Source organism: Oncorhynchus clarkii, chromosome 7 (assembly GCF_045791955.1).
Source record: "Oncorhynchus clarkii lewisi isolate Uvic-CL-2024 chromosome 7, UVic_Ocla_1.0, whole genome shotgun sequence".
Taxonomy (NCBI): Eukaryota; Metazoa; Chordata; class Actinopteri; order Salmoniformes; family Salmonidae; genus Oncorhynchus; species Oncorhynchus clarkii.
This window is the reverse complement of record NC_092153.1, coordinates 26,015,533-26,030,289: the sequence shown is the minus strand read 5'-3', so window position 1 is coordinate 26,030,289 and position 14,757 is coordinate 26,015,533.

Sequence of the window (14,757 nt, the reverse complement as noted above, 5' to 3'; positions counted from 1 at the left end):
CTATGCCCAATTCAATTAGAGATGGGCATGCTAACATGTTGTATGGCTACATTGGAGATACTAACTCAACACGGACCAGAATATCTGAGGAATTTTTTCTGCAATGGTTGTGAAAATAAAATAAATAGGAATAGATTCCTCTGTCTAATTATACCTGTACTTGCCTGCTTGCAATACAATACAATGCCGCTCGAAAATGTGCGTAAATATGATCTAAAGTTTGCATGGAGGAAAGGACGTTCTCACACGATAAGTTCCGTTTTTAGAAATGCCAACTTTTGCAGAGAAACTGGCGCATACATGTTTTGGGGTTATTTTGTGCGTACACAACGTTTATAAGTGAGGCCCCAGGTCAAAAGTAGAGAATAGTAGAGAATAGTGCCGTTTATCTCTAGTTTAGAGAGAGTTCATGAGATACAGAGTTTACAGGTCTCACCTCGCTAATGACAAATACATTTTATAAGGACATTTTTAAAAACAACCTACTTTTATTGCATTTGAAAAAATGTGTGCATCGTCCCACCATCCCTTAGTGTCTGCAAGTCAAACTTTCATGACAATGTGCAAGATCCATTAAGACAGTTGATTTAAGGTTATAGGAAAATGATCGGGCTCAGACGGTGGAGAAGACTGGTGTGGAACTATCTGGGATGTGAGTTGGCTGCTGGGTCAGTCAGTGGGTGGAATGGGCTACTAGCTAGCTGCTGAGCTTGTGAGTTTGCCTACATAAAACCAGGGAAGTGGGTTGGTGGATGGTGGTGGGAGGTTGCGCACGTGAACACCTCCTCATCCAAATAATCGCTCCAGCCTGTCTCACAGCTGTGAGAGCTAGCACAGGCCCCTTGGAGAAAGGAGCTGGAGGCCCCCCTATCTAAACAAAGTGGGCCAGAGGAGAGGGACGGGAGGAGGGTGGGGGGAGGTGTCAAGGACCATGGGAAATCTGTAATCCTGTTGTGGCATGCTCGCCTCAAAGAAAGCAAAGTCCCTCCCCCAAATCCCTCCTCTTTGCTTCAAACACGGCCATACACAACTACACAGAAAGACAATCAAATATAGAACATGATACTGTCTCGTATATCCTATATACTCAACAACCTTGCAGCCTCACCTGAAGGGTCAGTGTGTGAGATTGAGCCAACTTGAAACCAATAGCAAAATAGCACAAATCAGCTGTTCTTGTTCGTAGACTTCGGACATACACTGAGTGTACAAAACGTTAGGAACATCTGCTCTTTACATGACATAAACTGACCTGGTGAATCCAGGTGAAAGCTATGATGACCTATTGATGTCAACTATTAAATCCACTTCAATTAGTGTAGATGAAGGGGAAGATACAGGTTAAAGAAGGATTTTTAAGCCTTGAGACAGTTGAAACATGGAGTGTGTATGTGTGCCAAGACAAAAGATTGAAGTGCCATTGAACGGGGTCTGGCGCACCGGTTCGAGTGTGTCAAGAACTGCAACGATGTTGGGTCTTTCACGCTCAACAGTTTGTTTCACGCTCAACAGTATGTTTCAAGAATGGTACACCACCCAAAGGACATCCAGCCAACTTGACACAACTATGGGAAGCATTGGAGTCAACACGGGCCAGCATCCCTGTGGAACGCTTTCAACACCTTGTAGAGTCCATGCCCCGACACATTGTGGCTGTTCTGAGGGCAAAAGGGGGTGCAACTCAATATTAGGAAGATGTTCCTAAAGTTTTGTACACTCGAACAAAGGGACGTCATTAAACCTCTGAGCTGGTCCATGCAGCAGGGAAAGCTGGTGATACGGTGTCCATGGTATTCTCTGACACCATACCTCGGCACATGTTGCACCAGATACATGGTTCTCATCAAAATGGTGGAAATCCGGCCGAGTGCCATCACCCCCCCCCCCCCCCCCCCACTGTGTGTGGAGTTCATACGAAATTCCTAATTCGACACATTTCTTCTTCCCCCATTTCACAAAGACAGGAACAAAAGGGATGGTACGGTTTCATTTTTTATCTTCTTATAAGGGCATAGAAGTTCCTTGGGAGCATTAAAATTGACCGGGCTTCTGATTGAAGGTTAACATGCTCTTAACTTTCCCCCCAAAACATGTGCTGCTAAATAAACATTGCTGCAAGGATACAAATTATGGCCTTGGCGAACATTCGGAGACAAAAAAAGTAATGAAGCGAAAGGAGTCCATCACTTTTTCCATCCGCACAAAACCAATACATTTTTTTACAAGCATGTGTTATTCTTTCTCATTTGTTTTGAGGGGCAGATGGAATATGTGAATTGATCACCTCTGTTTACACTTGGGGGTAGAAGAAAGCCTTGGCATCGCGCAAACGGTCTCACTTTCAAAAGTGTAAGAGCCTTTTGGCAACTGGCGAGGTGTTGGCAGTTGGAGTTTCACACTTAATGAGCTTGTCGAGCTCGCAGTGTTGGCACAATACTGAAATTAAGGGTTTTGACTGTATCAGGGCCCAATAGTATTGTGGACATGCCCTTGGGAACGTGACTGATCCCTGCTGTGAAAGAAGGGCATTCCCCCTGATTAGCTCGCCAATCTCTAACAGACATGACGGCATCATTATCATAACTTACGGACCTTGACATCTCTACTAATGCAACTTCATCCTTTTTTTTAGGAAAATGTAAATTAAGTGTAATTGGATAAGATGGCGCCAGAGAAGGCGGCCAACGTTTTACGTGTCCCTAACCAGTTGTGTTTTTTGTTTGTTTCTTTGCCTTCCTAGTAACGTATTTTTTAAAACTTATTTTGTACATAATGTTGCTGCTACCGTCTCTTATGACCAAAAACAACTTCTGCACATCAGGACTGTGATTACTCATCACGGACTGGCAGAATTATTTTTGCCCGTTAACGAGTCTGATGAGCCCGACGTGAATGATATACTGCTCTCTCGGGAACAGGCCCAGATCCCTGTGATGTGGGTGAGGAGAAGGCAGAGAAAAAGGGGCCAAAGGGCGGGCTGCCTTCTGAGAATTCGTAGGCGATCGAATAAACCCCACTTCCTTCCATTCTGCTAGCAATCTATGGAAAATAAAATAGATGACCTACGCAGAAGATTAAACGTCCAATGTGATATTCAAAACTGTAATATCTTATGCTTCACGGAGTTGGCTGAAGGACGACACTATTAACATACAGCTGGCTGGTTATACGCTGTACCGGCAGGATAGAACAGCGGCGTCTGGTAAGATAAGGGGCGGTGGACTATATATTTTTGTAAATAACAACTGGTGCACGATATCTAAGGAAGTCTCAAGATATTGCTCACCTGAGGTAGAGTATCTCATGATTAGCTGTAGACAACACTATCGACCTGGAAAGTTTTCATCTGTATTTTTCATAGCTGTTTTACATACCACCACAGACTGAGGCTGGCACTTAGACCTCCATAAGCAAACAAGAAAACGCTCACCCAGAGGCGGCACTCCTAGTAACCGGGGTCAATGACAACGACGAAACGGCCTATAGGGAGGAGGTTAGAGACCTGCCGTGTGGTGCCAGGACAAAAAACCTCTCCCTCAACGTGATCAAGACAAAGGAGATGATTGTGGACTACAGGAAAAAGAGTACTGAGCACGCCCCCATTCTCATCGACAGGGCTGTAGTGGAGCAAGTTGAGAGCTTCAAGTTCCTTGGTGTCCACATCAACAACAAACTAACATGGTCCAAGCACACCAAGACAGTCGTGAAGAAGGCACGACAAAACCTATTCCCAATCAAGAGACTGAAAAGATTTGACATTAGTCCTCAGATCCTTAAAAGTTTCTACAGCTGCACCATCGAGAGCATTCTGACTGGTTGCATCACTACCTGGTATGGCAACTGCTCGGCCTCTGACCGCAAGGCACTACAAAGGATAGTGTGAACGGCCCAGTACATAACTGGGGCCAAGCTTCCTGCCATCCAGGACCTCTATACCAGGCGGTGCCAGAGAAAGGCCCTAAAAATGGTCAAAGACCTCCAGCCACCCTAGTGGTAAACTGTTCTCTCTGCTACCGTACGGCAAGCGGTACCGGAGCGCCAAGTCTAGGTCCAAGAGGCTTCTAAACAGCTTCTACCCCCAAGTCATGAGACTGACCATCTAATCAAATAGCTACCCAAAAAATGTGCATTGACCCACTCCCCTCTCCGCCTCTTTTACACCGCTGCTACTCTCTGTTGTTATCATCGATGTATAGTATCTTTAATAACTCTACGTACATGTACATATTACCTCAACTAACCAGTACCACCGCACATTGACTCTGTACCTTTAACCCCCTGTACATAGTCTCACTATTGTTATTTTTCATTCATTACTTGTTACTTTTATTTCTTATTCTTATCCATATTTTTTAAAACTGCATTGTTGATTAGGGGCTTGTAAGTAAGCATTTCACTGTAAGGTCTACACCAATTGTATTCGACGCATGTGACTAATAACATTTGATTTAATTGACAATACAACATTTACATATCAACATGTCATCCTCCATTTATTCAATCATATGCCATTTCCCACTTTGCCAGCAATAAAGACCACTTGAGAAGGAGAAAGAGGAACTAGACCATGGAATAAGTCATGCGGTAGTAGTGGCTCCTAAACTAACAACAACTCTTACTGTCTCTGCGTACTTGAACTTTGAGAGAAGACTCAGATATCTGCTGTAGACCTGGAAGGTGTTTCAAAGCCGGGGAGAAAGTCTTAAAACCGTGAACAGAGACGAGGAGAGTTAATTGAGAGCACATCACTTCCAGATGGCCTACAAAACCCTGGTGAGATGATTAAAACTGCTAGAAAACAGTGTAAACCCCTCACAATTAAGATGTTGATAGCTGCCATATGTACAAGACCAGATTGATCCGCTTTTCATTTGCTCTCTTGGTCTGTTCAACCTCCCTTCCACTCCCACACTCTACCTCACCTCCACCCCTCCATCCCATCCCAACCACACCACAACCACCCTGGGAATGCAGCCTTCCCCATTACTATTATGACAAAACATGGGATACAGGTCACACAGGCACACGCGCACTCCAAACGAGGAACGGCGGTAGAGACGTGGAAAGACAAAGGGGTTCTGGAGCAAAGCAAAAATGAGAAGTGCAAATGAGATAGAGGACAGGGTAGTGGGAAAAGACCAAGGCGAAAGCAGGAATGGGGAGAAGGAGAGGAGAGATGGTAGAGGGACATGGGAAGAAAAGATGGACCCTCAAAGATCAAGATCCCAAATGCAAACTGACTATTACTGAAAAGGAATGGGTGTCATATGACTATGCTGTATCCATGCATTTGTTATGATGACCAAGACTGTCTATGGTCTCGTCCACTACCCACCAACCTTCTTTCTCACTCTCTCTCTCTCTGTTGAAACGTCTGGTCTCCGAGAGCTTCAGAAGGGGGCTTGAATTGATCCAAGAGTCGGAATATTCCATGCTTTATCACATTAGTCAGGATCAACCCTCTAAACTACCGCTTTGCTGATTTAACTCAAAACGATGTGCCATGTACCAAGTACTACAAGAATGCCTAATGTTTTGCATACTGTTCAGGGTCCGTATGTATTGCCTCAGAATAGGAGTGCTGATCTAGGATCAGGCCCCCCCTGTAAATGTAATCTCACTATTGTGATCTACAAGGCAAAACTGATCCTAAATCGGTACCAGGCACAGCACCAACCACCTACTGGAGCCATGCACAGCCATTCTAGCTAGAGTCATGGATAAATATGCCCCCCTCCCTAAAAGAGCACATTTTCGGTAATCATTTAGGATTTACTGTGCTAAACAGCGGATCAGTGAATGAGACAGAAGGTAATCTAAATCTGCCGATTGTCATTCATTTTTGCAGCGCTGAACTTTCCATCGCTGGATGGCACTGGGGCCCGGGAAAGGGTCCCGATCGAAGAAAAAAAAAATCCTAAAGATTGGAAGATGACCTGTGGGAGGCTGGATCCGTGGGCAAAGAGATTTATGGTAATGGAGAGATGCAGCTAGATGGTTATGGAGTCCATATTAGGACAGCCTCAATCTCAGCAGGAGTTGATAAAAATGTCAGTCAAAGGTCAGGTCAGAATGTTCCAAATGTTCCATTTGGTTTAAATAATGCAAAAACAAAGTGTTGGAGAAGAAAGTAAAAGTGCAATATGTGCTATGTAAGAAAGCTAACGTTTGAGTTCCTTGCTCAGAACATGAGAACATATGAAAGCTGGTGGTTCCTTTTAACATGAGTCTTCAATATTCCCAGGTAAGACGTTTTAGGTTGTAGTTATTATAGGAATTATAGGACTATTTCCCTCTATTCCATTTGTATTTCATTAACCTTTGACTATTAGATGTTCTTACCTTAGTAATTGCCAGTGTAACAGTATAGCTTCCGTCCCTCTCCTCGCCCCTACCTGGGCTCCCCTGAACGAGGCATTTAACTCACCGTTCCTAGGCCGTCATTGAAAATAAGAATGTGTTCTTAACTGACTTGTCTAGTTAAATAAAGGTATAAAAATATATATATATATATATATATATAATAATAATAATAATAGACAAATCGGTGCCCAAAAATACCGATGTCCGATTGTTATGAAAACTTGAAATCGGCCCTAATTAATCGGCCATTCCGATTAAACGGTCGACCTCTAGACAATAATATTGTAACAATAGTTGCTCCTGACCTGTATCGAAATGAGGAAATATAGGACTACTGCTGAAATGTATGGTTGGAATGAATGGTGTCTGATTATGTACTGTAGAAAAGACATCTATTACATTACTGTTTACTGAATAATATGGCTTTCCATTCTGACACTGGAATTTACTTGAATCTGCCATGGTAATGCTAACGCAGGGTATTTGTTTACAAACTACTGCCCGCACGCACGCACACACACTTACACAAAACATACACACAACATACACACTCACATGTTTTACTATCCTCGTGGGGACCAAACAATTGATTCCAATTCAAAATGTTATTTACCATAACCCTAAACCTAACCCTTAACCCTAATTGTAACCCTAACCCTAAACCTAACCCCTAAGCCTAAAATAGTCTGATTACTCTGAGCCTTTAGTCTCCTTTGATGGCCAAAAAGGTTGCTAGATGGTGTGTGAACTAGGGAGCCAGAGCTACTTTGTTGACAAACAGAAAAATGGATACATTGTTGACAAACAGAAAGCTCTCTATTTCGCATTTGCGGAAATAGAGCGCAACAAAAATGAACCACAAGCATTTGTATTGGCAGAACTCAAACTAGGTCAGAACAATTAGTTGTAACCTTTTTTCTCCTCTTCCCTCGTTTCCTCCCACCTCTGCACCCAGGGAAAGTATTACCATTCCTTTAAAAAATATTGGTTGAGTGAGATGAAATTCGGAAACGACAAACGACCATCTTTGAGTCTATATATATACCTTCAAAAGCTGAGGTTCCTCCTCTATTACCCTGGGAAAAGAAAAAGATGTTGTGAAACAACCATCTTTTTCCTATTCAAAGTGGTGGCGCCCCTAAAACAATGCTTGCTGTTTTTTTGTTTTGTTTTGCGGGCTGTATAATCTGCGCATTAAGTCGTAGAACAATGGCTCTCAAAGTGAACCATTTTAATATTGATTATTGTTCGCAGGCCTCGGTAAGTGCTCCTACGATGATGGAGCCCAAGGGGGCAGGGGCCCTCAGTGTAACCAAAACCAGACCTGGTACAGATCTCAATGGAGACCAGGCCCAGAGAGCCATCCCCAGTCCCTTCCCATTAAGACAGAGTGTGTGGTTCACTCAGCAGCAACATCAAAGGCCCTATCCCCTCCTCTCAGCTGACTCAGAATATAAAGTCTGTGTTTGTGTGTGTGTGTGTGTGATGTGTGTGTGTGTGTTTGTGGGGGGAGTCGTGTGTGTGTGTGTGTGTATTGGGGAGGGTGGCGGTTGGACGAGGTTGGTTGTGTTTGTTTGCGTGTTTGTATGTGTGTCTTTGGCCAGTCGCCCATAGAGAGGTTGCATCCCAAATGGCACCCTATATAGAGCACTGCTTTTGACCGGAGCCCATAAGCCCTGGTCAAAGATAGTGCACTATAAGGGAATATGGTTCCATTTGGGATGCCAGAACACACAAGCACAGACTAACACAGAGAGTAGGTAGGGAGGGGTAGGAATAGGAGGAAAAAAAGGATAGGGGGAGAAGTGGAGAGGGTGAGTAGCTGGCGCTAGGAGGGAGGCCCTGTGGTCCTGGCGGGTGGTGTGTTAAATGAGTCTCGCACACACACACACACACACACACACACACACACACACACACACACACACACACACACACACACTGCTGCCTGCCAGTCCCGGCGGTGTGTTCACAGAGTGCCCCTCTGAGGGCCTTTATCTGTGGGGCTGGCAGCGCTTCAATGGCAGCCTTATCACCCTAATGGACACTGGAGGAGAGGCCCCTGCATGGGCGCTGACAAGACAGACACACACGTACACACAAGGACACACACACACACACACTGCTCTCCGCCTATCACCTTGTCCCTCACTAAAGCCAATAGTTTCCCCCCTTCCTATCCCCAGTCCTACTGATAGTAGGATACAACACACACACCAGCCTCTCTATCTCGCTCTCTCTCTCCCTCACTCGCTTCCTCTGTTGGTGAAGATGGAAGCGGGGGCCTCTTTGATCTACTCTAACTGCAATCCGAGTTTTCATCAACCCCCCCCCCCCCCCCCTCCATCACACACACACCCCTTTCACTTTCACCTCCTTGCCCGAGGTTCAGTGTTGCTCAGGTAGAAAGGGCCTCATCTTCTCTTCCCACAGTCCAATATCCCCAACGATCACATATAGGGCAGAATCGTAACTTCCTATATTCCCGTTTAACTGGTATATAATGCATTGAAGTCAATTGAAGACAAGAAAACCTCAGTTCTGCGCACGTATCTCAATATAGAATATGTGCTAAAGTGCACAAAATACACTTCTTTACATATCATATCAAATAAGGATTCCACGCGTAAATGTACTGTAGGCTTTCCACTGATACTGTTAATGTACATCCAACCGGAGGGAGTTTGTTTACGTCCCCCAGCATGACTTCAAGATAGTACTTCCTCCAAGTCCCAGTAGACTCTATCACAGGGACGATGACCTGACTTCCTGTAAGCCTGAGAGCATGCTCCTGGGTGGTCGATCGGGTCACCAAAGCGGAGGAGGAAGAGGAAAAAGAGAAGGAAGTGAAGAAGGGGTAAACTGTTGTGTTGTGAACTCACAATGAGTGGGGAAGGAGGGAGAGAATTAGAGGCCCTGTAGATGTGTTTCTCCGGAAATTTGGGAGAGATGAGGGGAGGACGGGGGAGAGGAGACCACGGAGACACTCAGTCACATCTTGTTTACCCCTGTGGCAAACAAATCCCCCCTCTCCCCATCTGGAGTCCAGTGGTTAGTGGGGGGAGGTGGAGAGAGAGGGAAGGAGTAAGAGAGACAGGGCGTGTGGGAGGGGGAGAGTTAGGGTGTGTGAAAGGGAGGGAATGGGGATAGGCAGGGAGAGTGGGAGGGAGGGAAGGAACTGTGTCAGAGAGAGGGAGGGAGAGAGGAAAGAGAGAGTCTGGGAGGGAGGAAGAGAGAAATGGGGTACTAGGAAATGCTGTTGAGAAATGCTTTCCTGCAAGTGGAGTAAGTCCACTTGATCATGTTGTACGCACGTGCCGCTGATTAACGTCATTTCCAAAGCAGCCATGTAGGAAGCTGAATATCACATTCAGTCACAGCAACATGCAATGAAGTCACATGCTATTCAGATTCCAGCTCAGGTTCACAAAGTAGCTTCTTACTGCAACATTTTTCCCAAAGCGTGAGGTTGTGTCCCAAATGACCCAGAGCACAAACAACGACCTCTGACCCTTTCTATTGCCATTCAGACGTGCTCCCTGTCCTTTTGGAGAGGCATAGAAAGGGTTAGAGGTCATTGTTCATGTTCTGGGTCATTCACTTCCTGTACAGTCACTGTTCCCTAGTGCACTTCATAGGGAATAGGGTGTCATTTGGAACACACACTCACGCTTTGGGAATTTATTTTAGTAAGAAGCTACTTTGTCTCCCTGAGCTGGAATCTGAATAGCATGTGACTTCATTGCATTTTTGCTATGTTTGAATGTTATATTCAGTTTTCTGAATGGCAAAATAAAGGGTTAGAGGTCATTGTTTGTGTTTTGGGTCATTCACTTCCTGTAGAGTCACTGTTCCCTATGTGCCCTGATCAAAAGTAGTGCACTTTGCTATGATTCAATGTGATATTCAGCTTTCCACATGGCTGCTTGAGAAGTGACATGACTCAGCTGCACGTGCCATTTGGGACACAGCCCGAGAACCACTATAGTCAGCAAGTGATGTCTACACGGTCCTCTTGGAATGGCAGTAGAAAGGGTTAGAGGTCGTTGTTTGTGTTCTGGGTCATTCACTTCCTGTGGTCACTGTTCCCTGTTCATTCCTTATTTACTGTATCCATTACTTGATCAAAGTCTGGCCTTTTTGTCCCTAATGACTCTGCGTTGAAAACATTCCCTCAGAGATTGACGTGCTGATTGTAAGTCTGATGATAAGAATGATGAGATTTACTATCCTTGTCATTAACTTAGTGAAAAATTATGAAAAGGGAGCGAACATTTGGGCATTTGCATCCACTCCTAATGCAAGACTGAAGATTTCCCATCAACAAAAAAAGTTTCACAAAAAAAGCCTGTGTGACTGGGCAGACATTTGAGACACTAAGAAAGGGACTTGTGATAACTTTCCCTGAGATTTGTGATGACGTGGGTTTGACGTTTCTGTGACGCTGCTGTGATAGCAGGATTGTGTGGATCCGCAAATGTAACTGTTGTAACTAACCCGATTGCCTGAGACTCAACAGACAACGATGTTCCCAGACCCCAATTCTACTGTAATTGTCAGTGCCATCACTAGTATTTTTGTTGCAGTTTTGGTGAGATTTTAGAACTTGGCACAATCTCAAAGTTTCCATGCCTGCAATCTATTTTCATTAAGCCCATGCCTTTCCAACGGACAGGGAGCATTTTTCAATCTTTGTCAACAAATTAAAAGCATTAGACAAATGGAGTTACTGACTTATTTTGTATTGGTTTATCTCAGTTTTCATACAATGACATTGGGAACACTTACAGTATATTGCTTGTGTTTTACTTTTAACACACACACACACACACACACACACACACACACACCCAAACCCCATACACCGAACACACACCTTTGTCTGATGTGTGTGAGACCCCCTCCCCGGCCCTGACTGTGGTTCCCGATGGCGGGTGCTCTGGAGTGTCTCATGTTAGGAATTATCTCCCTCCTCTCTCATCTGGTTATTGTGTTCTGCTAATCTCTCCTCTCATATCTCCTCATTGTACTCCCTAATCTGGCCACGCTCCCCTTTGCTACATTTCTGTCCTCTCTTTCTTTCTCTCTCTGTGCCTCTCTCTCTCATTCCTAAAAGGGAGGGTGATTTGATCCTGAGGTCTTTCATCTTCATGGACCCTGAGTCATGCGTGTGTCCGCCTCACCTCTACCTCACTCTGTTTCCCTCCTCTCCCCTCCTCCCCACCTCTACCTCACTCTGTTTCCCTCCTCTCCTCCAGTACAGTCTTCTGTTCTCCTCTCCCCTCCTCTCCACCTCTACCTCTCTCTGTTTCCCTCCTCTCCTCCAGTACAGTCTTCTGTTCTCCTCTCCCCTCCTCCCCACCTCCACCTCTCTCTGTTTCCCTCCTCTCCTCCAGTACAAAGTCTTCTGTTCTCCTCTCCCCTCCTCCCCACCTCCACCTCTCTCTGTTTCCCTCCTCTCCTCCAGTACAAAGTATTCTGTTCTCCTCTCCCCTCCTCCCCCTCTCTCTGTTTCTCTCCTCTCCTCCAGTACAAAGTCTTCTGTTCTCCTCTCCCCTCCTCCCCACCTCTACCTCTCTCTGTTTCCCTCCTCTCCTCAAGTACAAAGTCTTCTGTTCTCCTCTCCCCTCCTCCCCACCTCCACCTCTCTCTGTTTCCCTCCTCTCCTCCAGTACAGTCTTCTGTTCTCCTTTCCCCTCCTCCCCACCTCTACCTCACTCTGTTTCCCTCCTCTCCCCTCCTCCCCACCTCCACCTCTCTCTGTTTCCCTCCCCTCCTCCAGTACAAAGTATTATGTCCTCCTCTCCCCTCCTCCCCACCTCTACCTCTCTCTGTTTCCCTCCTCTCCTCCAGTACAACGTCTTCTGTTCACCTCTCCCCTCCTCCCCACCTCTACCTCTCTCTGTTTCCCTCCTCTCCTCCAGTACAATGTCTTCTGTTCACCTCTCCCCTCCTCCCCACCTCTACCTCTCTCTGTTTCCCTCCTCTCCTCCAGTACAAAGTCTTCTGTTCTCCTCTCCCCTCCTCCCCACCTCTACCTCTCTCTGTTTCCCTCCTCTCCTCCAGTACAAAGTCTTCTGTTCACCTCTCCCCTCCTCCCCACCTCTACCGCTCTGTTTCCCTTCTCTCTCAGGTTGCTCTGTTTTCCTCTGTTCTTCTCTCATCTTCTACCCTCCTCTATACTCTCGCCCCCCCCCCTCTCCTCGGGCGGATTTTGAAAGCCTGATTCTGGTACTACTCCCATTGCTCTTTGACTTTTACCTGGCTGAGCCAGTCTGTCGTTCAACCTGCCTCTCTTTTAAAAACCAACAATAAAAGCCTGCTTCTGTGAAATATAGGAGAATGTGATGACTCTACTGTCCTCATGTCACCTCAATGACTACACTGAGACCAGTCATATATTATTTGTAGAATATGGTATAAAAAGTATGTGTTCTTTGTGAACATTTTACATTACGTGTCAATTCAAGTCCCCTCGCTCTTCCCAACACAAAATCTTCACTACTACAATCAAAGCACTTTCAAAACAACTATCGACTTGACCTCTCTGGCCCAGCCGCTTCGTGGATCAGAACACCGGGTGACCGCAGACTGGCAGCCGACAGTACTGTACTGTATTGTACTGTACTGTGATGCACGCTTTCCTTTGTCCCCGGAGCTGATATCCCTAACAGCATCCATTAAACACTTTGGCCCCAGGCCCCAGGTTTGTCCAGCTGCTCCGGAGGAGAGGCTAGCACCATGGAGAGGCTGGAGAAGCTGGAGGAGACTGGAGTATGACCATGCTGCTGCCAGTAGTATGTCTTGTCACTCCCCCAGCACTGAGGAGGTATCAGTGCCCCCTGGTGAATGAGTTGGGAATGACAAGTGATCAAGTTCTTGGGAAGATACCTCCTCCGGTCCACCTTAAGAGATTCTGGAGTGCAGTTCAGATCAAAATGCTGAAGGTGGCAGTGATGCATCACTGGATAGTCCTGTTTAGAAAGAATGTAAAGCTCAGGGGAGGGTCTTGATTTTAAGGTGGTCTGTTTGCGTTGTGTCTTTACTGTTCATATGGCTGCTAGTAGTCAGTGTCTGAGGTCTGAGGATAGTATGACTTGTTTGGATTATAGTGTACAGCTGCTGTGTGTGTGTGTGCGTGGGTGAGCATGTGTGTGTGTGTGTGTGTACAGTATGTGTGTATATAGTATGTGTGTTTCCATTGTTGTGTGTGTGTGTGTGTGTCAGTGTATGTGTTATGTATAGATCAGCATGTAGCACAGTGTGTATACAGTATATATTGTGTATCTGTTTGTGTGTATTACTCTGTGTCTGTGTGTGTGTGTTACTTTGGGGTGACGGCTGTGTCTTGGGGCAGCGTGTACGAGCTGACACAGGGAAAGCAGATTACAGACTGTTTGTTCGGTTCGGTCCGGCCGGCGTGCTGCTGTGGTCTCTCTGACTGCCACCAGCCACACCAGCTTTAAGAGACCAGTGGATTATTACAACACCACGGCACTGCCGCCCTCGGCTTCAGGCTCCAGCTAACTACATGACTACTGAGCTAGCACTCTAAGGTACAAACGTTGAGCTAACTGTGGATCATTCAGGTTCTTCTCACGGTACAGGACAGTATAGTACAGTGTAAGGCTATGGCCTGGCCGTGCAAACACATATGGGCTCTCCCACAGTGATCACTCATGTGTGACATATTGTCTGTCTGTGAATAAAACATGAAGTAGGCAGAGCAGGAGAAAGGTTCAAGTTTGCTGCATGTTTTGAATTGTAACTTGATGTGGTTTCTGTGTTTGTTGGTGTGTGTGTGTGTTTTTTTTGTGAATAAGTTCCTATACCATGTTATAAGCTTCTATACTGGGATGGTGTATACTTGTATGTTGTAAGCACAGTCACCACTAACACCCATTGTGCCTTAACTACCATTGCACGTCACTTACCTCTATGTAAGTGTTCACTAATACCTGACCTTTGACCCCCAGAACCCTGCAGTTCAGGGGATTCTATGGAGCCGTGTCTGTGTGATTACGGCAGCCAAAACAGCGACAGTAACTAGGGCCCACAAAATGAGGAGAGAGAGGAAAAGTGACCTCAGAGGTCAAACCTGGGCTTGGCTGACACTTGGGGTCTTTGGGTTCAACGGATCTAGGTCACAACACTAGACTACATCAAACACAGCCAGACTCTGTCGGTCAGAGACGGCTCCCTCTTTCAACCTGTGTTTGTGTAAATCACTTCTTACTTATATCGCCCCTTTCTCTTTCTTTCTCTGGTATGTACTTAAACAAACATACACATCTAATCGCACTGTGTGTTCACGCGCACGCACACATGCACGTACGCTCGCACGCACACACACGCACACCGACACATTAGAGGATGGCAAGCTCACACAAACAC